The sequence below is a fragment of the Somniosus microcephalus genome, chromosome 7 (assembly GCF_052327205.1).
Source record: "Somniosus microcephalus isolate GS21.2 chromosome 7, FLI_Smic_1.0, whole genome shotgun sequence".
Classification (NCBI taxonomy): Eukaryota; Metazoa; Chordata; class Chondrichthyes; order Squaliformes; family Somniosidae; genus Somniosus; species Somniosus microcephalus.
The window spans coordinates 219,097,873-219,106,789 of record NC_140993.1 but is presented as its reverse complement, the minus strand read 5'-3'; positions in this window follow the sequence as shown (position 1 = coordinate 219,106,789).

The window sequence follows — 8,917 nt, the reverse complement described above, 5'->3', positions numbered from 1 at the left end:
GGGGTGCCAATCAAGTGGGCTGCGTTATCCTGGATGGTGTCGAGCTTCTTGAGTATTGCTGCACTCATCCAGACAAGTAGAGAGTATTCCATCACTCTCCTTACTTGTGCCTTGTAGATGGTGGAAAGGCTTTCGGGAGTCAGGAGGTGAGACACTCACCACAGAATACCTAGCCTCTGACCTGCTCTTGTTGCCACAGTATTTATGTGGCTGGTCCAGTTAAGTTTCTGGTCAATGGTGACCCCCCAGGATGTTGATGGTGGGGGACTCAGCGATGGCAATACCATTGAATGTCAAGGTGAGGTGGTTAGACTCTCGCTTGTTGGAGATAGTCATTGCCTGGCACTTCTGTGGCGTGAATGTTACCTGTCACTTATCAGCCCAAGCCTGAACGTCGTCCAGGTCCTGCTGCATGTGGGCATGGACTGCTTCATTATCTGAGGAGTTGTGAATGGCTCTGAATACTGTGCGGTCATCAGCGAACATCCCCATTTCTGAACTTATGTTGGAGGGACGGTCATTGATGAAGCAGCTGAAGATGGGTGGGCCTAGGTCACTGCCCTGAGGAACTCCTGCAGTGATGTCCTGGGGCTGTGATGATTGACCTTCAACCACCACAACCATCTTCCTTTGTGCTAGGTATGACTCCAGCCAATGGAGCATTTCCCCCCCCCCCCGATTCTGATTGACTTCAGTTTTACTAGGGCTCCTTGATGCCACACTTCGTCAAATGCTGCCTTGATGTCAAGGGCAGTCACTCTCACCTAACCTCTGGAATTCAGCTCCTTTGCCCATGTTTGGACCAAGGGTGTAATGAGGACGGGAGCCGAGTGGTCTTGGCGGAACCCAAACTGGGCATCCATGAGCAGATTATTGGTGAGTAAGTGCCACTTGATAGCACTTTCGATGACACCTTCCATCATTTTGCTGATGATTGAGAGTAGACTGATGGGGCGGTAATTGGCCGGACTGGATTTGTCCTGCTTTTTATGGACAGGGCATACCTGGGCAGTTTTCCACATTGTCGGATAGATGCCAGTGTTGTAGCTGTACTGGAACAGCTTGGCTAGAGGCACGGCTAGTTCTGGAGCACAAGTCTTCAGCACAATAGCTGGGATGTTGTCAGGTCTCATAGCCTTTGTTGTATCCAGTGCGCTCAGTCGTTTCTTGATATCACGTGGAGTGAATTGAATTGGCTGAAGACTGGCCTCTGTGATGGTGGGGACCTCAGGAGGAGGCCAATATGGATCATGCACCCGGCACTTCTGGCTGAAGATGGTTGCAAACACTTTAGCCTTGTCTTTTGCACTCCCGTACTGTGCTCCACCATCATTGAGGATGGGGATATTCATGGAACCTCCTCCCATTAGTTGTTTAATGGTCCACCACCATTCATGACTGGATGTGGCAGGACTGTATAATGCCTTAACTGTTGTAAATGAATATGAGTATTACATTCCACTAATATTAAACTGTCTAGACGATTTTTATGAACCATTTCAACTCACTTTATTGCAAATGAAAAACTGTGGCTTGTTTTCTTTAGATTTAAACTTTCGCTGGATTTATTTATTGAAGCATTAAGCAACGTCAGAGTATATTTTATAAATATAAGTGAGAAAACAAAATATTCAAAAGCAGCATTTTTGTTTCTCGCAGCTTTTCCCCCCTCCTGTAATTTATTTCCACCGCACACCTTCCCGAGCAGAGAGCAATGGCTGGAGACCTGTTGCTGGGCTTCCATCATAAGGCCAGCTGCTAGGAGGCACACAAGCATGGCCAAGGTGTCGGGCGTTTCATTTCTTTACATCTCTTGTGAGGAAGTTCCTGGGCTCAATGGAAACCTAACATCAACTCAAGGTTGAGATCACTGGTGCCGATTTTAACCCCTTCCACCTGGCATAAACGGGACAGAACATCAGAAAATGGAGTTGGGTACTTCGCGCCCCATTGATGCAGGGTCTGAGTGCTACCACCTTGGTTAGGGTCCTAAGGAATGCGGCCTCAGCATACATTGGACCACAAATGCAATTTGAGGCACAATTGAGCAGCGTGTGTACTTCTAATATGCTTAACCTCCGCCTATTTGTACTGCTGTTGAGCAGCCTACCTGGCGGTCCTTAAAGGAAACCACTTAAAAACAGCCCAAAGAAGTTTTTAACTTTGATTTCTGTAGGGCCAGGAGACATTTTTCTTCCTACACTGACTGATTCCCCATTCTCCTCAATCAACAAGCTGCGTTGGAATGTCAGTTTTACATGAGCAACTTACCGACTGCATGCAAATGACGCCTCGGCCACAAAATGGCTCAGGCCTCACAGTAGTTACAATGGGCAGGTGGCGGGCACGCTCCACTCACCAACTGCCCAATAGAATCATACAGCACACAAGCAGGCCATTGGGCCCATCATGCCTGTGACGACTCTTTGAAAGAGCTATCCAATTAGTCCCACTACCCCTGCTCTTTCCCCATAGCTCTTTAAATTGTTTACCTTCAAGTCTTTATCCAATTCTTTTTTGAATGCTACTATTGAATTTGCTTCCACCACCCTTTCAGGGAGTGCATTCCAGATCATAACAACTCGCTGTGTAAAAAAATGTTTCCTCAACTCCCCTCTGGTTCTTTTGCCAATCACCTTAAATCTGTGTCCTCTGGTTACTGACCCATCTGCCACTGGAAACAGTTTCTCCTTATTTACTCTATCAAAACCATTCATAATTTTGAACACCTCTATCAAGTCTCTTAACCTTCTCTGCTCTAAGGAGAAAACCTCAGCTTCTCCAGTCTCTCCACATAACTGAAGTCCCTCAGCCCTGGTACCATTCTAGTAAATCTCTTCTCTACCCTTTGCAAGGCCTTGACATCCTTCCTAAAGTGTAGTGCCCAGAATTGAACACAATGTTCCAGCTGAGGCCTAACCAGTGTTTTATAAAGGTTTAGCATAACTTCCTTGCTTTTATACTCTATTCCTCTATTAATAAAGCCAAGGATCGTATATGCTTTTTTAACAGCCTTCTCAACTTGTCTTGCCACCTTCAAAGATGTGTACATATGCCCCCAGACCTCTCTGTTCCTGCAACCCCTTTAAAATTGCATTAATTTATATTGCGTCTTCTCATCCTTCCTAACAAAATGCATCACTTCACACTTCTCTGCATTAAATTTCATCTGCCACAGGGGACTTTAATCTACTTATAGACTGGGCAAACCAAATTTGCAGTAATAGTGTGGAGGACGAATTCATGGAATGTATACAAGATAGTTTTCTAGATCAGTATGTTCAGAAACCAACTAGGGAACAGGCTATTTTAGATCTAGTATTGTGCAATGAGAAAGGGCTAATTAATAACCTTGGAGTAAAGGGGCACTTAGGGAAGAGTGACCATAATATAATAGAATTTTAGATTAAGGTTGAAAGTGATTTAGTTAAATCCGAAACTAGGGGGCTGGATTTTGCCAATGGGGAGCTTTTGGAGGCGGGATTCCCACTTCTCGGGCTTCAGTCCCGCCTCCATCAACTTCTGGCCAACCCACGCTTTTTTCCCTTGATTGACCTTGTTAAGCCTGCCCAGCGGGTTTAGCAGGCCAATTAAGGGAAAGCCAGTTGCAGAGAACATCAATGTATGAAATTTTTGACAGATGCTGTCATTGTTTGACAGCTCTGTGAAGCTGTCAAACAGTGACATTCTCTGTAGTTTGATGACGTCTTGAATTCAAGACCTCATCAAATATCCTTCTTTTGCAGAAATTAGATGGTTGTTGCATTGGAGAATGCAACAGCCATCTGTCATCTCTACCGCGGAGGTGCAAGACTCTCCGCACACACACCGACTGAAGCCTGCAGAAAGAAACAAAGGTAAGTACACTTTTTCTAACACTTTGCACTTACCTCAGATACTCACCTCTCCACACTTGCACCCATCACTCACCTCCACAGCACACTTTTGCACCCCTCTGACCCCTGCAAACCCACTACTCACCTTGGTGACCCTAGCGAGGTTCGGAAAGTCAGCACTTCTGTGGGCAAAATGGTGATAAGCCTATTTTCTGCCTGTTAACTACCTGTTAACAGGCAGTTAAGTGGTAGTAATACCTTCCCGCCTCCAAGGAGATGGTATCCGGTGCGGGACGACTACCTGCCTCCTGGCAAGATGGCATGGAGGCGGGTTGGTCACCCGCCCCCAAATTCTGCCATTTTCCCGGCAGTCCCACCTCCATACCTGCCTCCCAGGGCTGGCAAGATCGCACCCTAGGGTCTTAAATCTAAACAAAGCAAACTACGTAGGTATGAGGGTCGAGTTGGCTAAGGTAGATTGGGAAACCACATTAAAAGGTATGACATTAGACAAGCAATGGCTAGCATTTAAAGAAGTAATACATAATTTACAACAAATATACATTCCTTTAAGGCACAAAAACCCCACAGGGAAAGTGGTACAACCACAGCTAACAAGGGAAGTTAAAGATAGCATTAGATCCAAGGAAGAGGCTTATAATCTTGCCAAAAAGAGCAGTAAGCCTGAGGATTGGGAGGATTTTAGAATTCAGCAAAGGAGGACCAAGAAATTGATGATGAAAGGAAAAACAGAGTAAACTAGCGAGAGACATGAAAACAGACCATTAATGCTTCTATAGGTATGTAAAAAGGAAAAGATTAGCAAAAGTAAATGTGGGTCCCTTACAGGCTGAGACAGGAGAAATTATAATGGGGAATAAGGAAATGGCAGAGAAATTAAACACATACTTTGGCTCGATAAGGGCATGTGATCCATGCAAAACTTTCTAAAATTTTAGCTGAGAGCAGCTGAAGATCTCTTTAAATACCGCTGGAAATGGCCACCTCTCGACTTGTAATACTTATGGTTTGTTGGGCAGAAGCAGGAACTGGTAGCAACAGAGACAAAAATGTAATTGAGGGTCATAAAATCATTTAACCCTGATTTGTATTTATTAATGTCAGCCCCCGCCTGTTTGCGGTGAGCACTCTTATGGCTCTTGTCTGCCCAAAAATCGGAACGGGTCGAAATCAAATGGTAAGTCAGCACTTCAATTACACGTGCTGTTTTGGTCCTGCTAGTACCCATTTATGGGTGTAAATGGGGTTGTAAGGACATGAAAATGACCCAGCATGCCAGGACTGGTTTCCAGTACTAGTCATTTCCTTATATTTTTATTATTGAGTATCAATTGAGAATTTCTTCCTTTTGTTATCCTATATTCTCTGTTTTAATTTACTGTATTACTATCTTCATCTTCAATTTCTTGTATTTATTGGTTATCTCTGTCAATTTCCCACCTTAGTGGGAACATGGAACATAGGAACAGCAGGAGACCATTGAGACCCCTCGAGCTTGTTCCGCCCTTCAATGAGATCATGGCTGATCTGTGACCTAACTCCATATACCCGCCTTTGCCCCATATCCCTTAATACCTTTGGTTAACAAAATTCTATCAATCTCCGATTTAAAATTAACAATTGATCGAGCATCAACTGCTGTTCCAAACTTCTACCACCCTTTGTGTGTAGAAGTGTTTTATTCTGTTCTTTTTATATCCTTTCTCTTTTTTCTTCTTTTTTTATTCAATTTTCACCTTTTACTTCTCTTTCTCTGTATATGGGAGGTGTAATTTTGCAATTGTTTTCATTTTACCTCATAATTTTCTTGCAAGTTTGACTTTTGCTCTCTCTCTTTTAACACAGTCATTTCTGTTCAGTACTCTACTTTGCTCCTTTCGTAATTAATGATCAGCCATCAAGAATGGGATCTTTGGGTCTTTTTTTAAGCACTTCATAGCTTTGAGGTCAAAGTTAGGGATTCTGTTAGACCAATATTATGTGTGTGTCTAAGAACTATTTTAATTATCTTGCTTTTTTAAGTTGACCTGACACTTTTCTCCACATCACAGATTCTCTCAGACATATAAAAATAGCTAATTACTTCAACAAGAGGGAACCAGGAAACCAGTGCAAGACTTTTTTCTGCATCTCGTTCTGAAATAATTACATCCAGTGCATTCTATGTAATAACCACTTCTCGATATTCGCCTCGGATTTTCATCTCTCAACTTGGATGCAAGAATCCACTCTGACTGCAAAATCAAAATCAATTCCCAAAGAATTTAACTGTAAGGTTTAAAGTGGAGTCATTTGGGACATGTTGAGAGTGCTATATAAAATGCAAGTTCATTCTTTCTTATGAAGGCTTTGTTCTAGGGCTATAGTCAAAGAATTAATAGATATGTGAGACCTGGATGAGGTATGAACAATAATTTATCAAGTGATTCTCAGGAAAGTGTGCACCATTGGGGTCGATTGTAACCTGGCAGAAACTGGGTGGGTGGGAGGTTAAAAACCAGTAGGTTACTTACCCGCACAGATCCCGACCATTTTTGATAGCAACTTGCAGGGGGTTGAGGTGCCCGCCAAAAGTAGACAGGAGCTTCATAAATTTTTACAAATCGTCAATAGGATGCCAAAGCAATTTTAACAGGGGCCTAAGCGAGGAGGCCGCGGCTTCCTGCTGGGTAGATGCAGGTCTTCTGGTTAGTCCAAAACCTTCCTTGTGGGGCCAACAGGTGCAGGAGTTGCTCGATGAGGCTTCTTGATGCTTGATAAGGCAAGGAAAGTCTCAGCCTCCTCTGCTTCCGATTTCCACCCCACCCCTCTTCTCTCCTGAGAGACTCTCCCAAAACCTCCTCCCTTCTCGCCCCACCCAACTTACCTAGAAGCCAGCGGGCACCAAAGAGCCGCCCAATCTTCACCTGCCGGCAGCCGCTCGAAGTCCTCTTCACACCCATTCTGGACGGGAGGGGGACTGGCGGTATTTTAATGAGGCCCGGTAGTTAAGATCGCCAGGGCATCCTGCTACCTCTGCCAGGTGAGAAATCAACTTGCCATTAAAATCCACCTGATTATGTCTTGTGGATTGGTTGGCAGCTCCTTGTTCAGTGGCCTGTTGGTCCAGAGATGTGCAGTGTGATATTTTCTCTGCCTTTAGTCCAGTTCCAGTTGAGCGTAAAGTAACAGACAGACAGGAATATCACCTCACTAATGTACAAGTACTAGATCAGAAAGTCAGCACAGCACTGATTTTTCCAAAGGTCTTGCTGATCATCAGACTGTGCAAGAAATATGTTCTGAACAAGATATTTTAACCCATTGTAGACAGATTGTATCATTATTATTTTTTAAGTACTTGTACCATCAGTAACTATGTTTTGTTTCTGTTTGATTTGCTGGGAATTTCTTGGGGGTTTTCTCAATTGGCCATCGTAATTTCAGTGGCATAAACCTGGATAAACTGTGTAAACAAGTTTTCCGCCCATCTTCCACTGAAGAAATTCCTGGTGATTATGTTGCAAATAAATTTTTGATTCTTAGTCTGAGCTGAATAAAATGACCTGGTCCTGTGACGTTTACTGCCTTTCAGTGTGTGGTAGGCATCTCATCACTGTTATATTTACTAAAAATAATTAAAAAGTAATTGTTAGTCCTACGGCACACTTGCCCATTCATGGCAGGTGTAAAGGTACAGGATTCATTTATTAGAGGCTCGAGGATAGAATTTATCTTTCAACGCCAGGCGTAAAACCGGCGGTAGTGGATCAGCCACCCGTTTTACATGCCGCCCAAATTTCTCATTCAAGTCAATGGAAGCCAAAATCCAGCGGGATGTATAAAAAGTAAATGGTACATTACTGTCCAGTGCTGAAAGTTAAAATCTACCCTTTGTCCTGCTTCTGGAAACCACTTTTGCACTCTGAATATAAGTTAAAAGCATTGGGAGAAAGTCTGCAACATGTAAGAAAGTTAAAAATTTGTAAAGCAATCAAAAAACACTTGGGACTAGAAATTAGATGCGGCCCGAAAACAGGCGGTGTCATGGCTCAGCGCTATTAAGCTGGTCTAGGTTTAACACGCAAAATTCAGTCCTTATTAACATGACTATAGTGCGGATCTCAGCGCTAAAAACCACTGCTCATTGGCTTACCGCTCAACAGGTGAGCCAATATCATGTCCAATCTAATTCCCAGTCATGTATGGCGCAGGCTTTATCCAGTACTTAAAGGAGCGGTGCATTGATGCTACAGCACTTCATTGTCATTTCACTTGGAAGCACAAGCAACTACAAAGAGATGGCTGAGCCTCAGCACAGGGAGACAGCAAGACGCTTCTCATATGTGGCTCTGGAGTCACTGGTGGTGGCCGTGAAGTGAAGCCGGGCTGTCCTCTTCCCTCAAGCCAGCAGGAAGCCACACGTGCAGAAGGCTGTGGCGGGAGATATCTGACTATGTGACAGCCATCAGTGTGGGCCCCAGGCCCTCCATCCAATGCCGCAAGAAGTTTAATGACCTCACACGGCAGGTCAAGTGAAGACTTCAGCAAATGCTATATCCCACCATCTACACCACCAGCCTCATCCACTGCTCAATGCACCACACTCCCATCACTCACCTACCAACAATCTCTACCTATCATCACTCACACCTCACAATCATAGCTTCACTTCACTCTCACAACCTTACTACTGCTGTAATACTCTCACCTACATCACACCTTGCACACACTGACAGCTATTCAACTATGGCAGGCACATCACCCAAACACATTGCACCACGCTCACTCACACACTTCTCTTTCTCACCAAGGTCGTGCATAATTGGAGCGAGTCAGTGGCAGACAGGCAGAGGGCAAGCTGCTATACGGGCCTTGAGCCAACTGGAGGAGCAAGTGCTTGACATCAGTGGAGGGAAGTCACCGAAGCCGTGGCAGTGGGTGACGAAGCCCTTTGGGCAATGTCAAGGAGGAGTCCGTCTCCAACATTGCTCGGGCTTTGTGCAGAGCTTGGAGCCAAAGATTTCCAAGCTTGAAATGACGGAAAACTCCAGGAGAGACCGTGTTGACCCAAACACGAT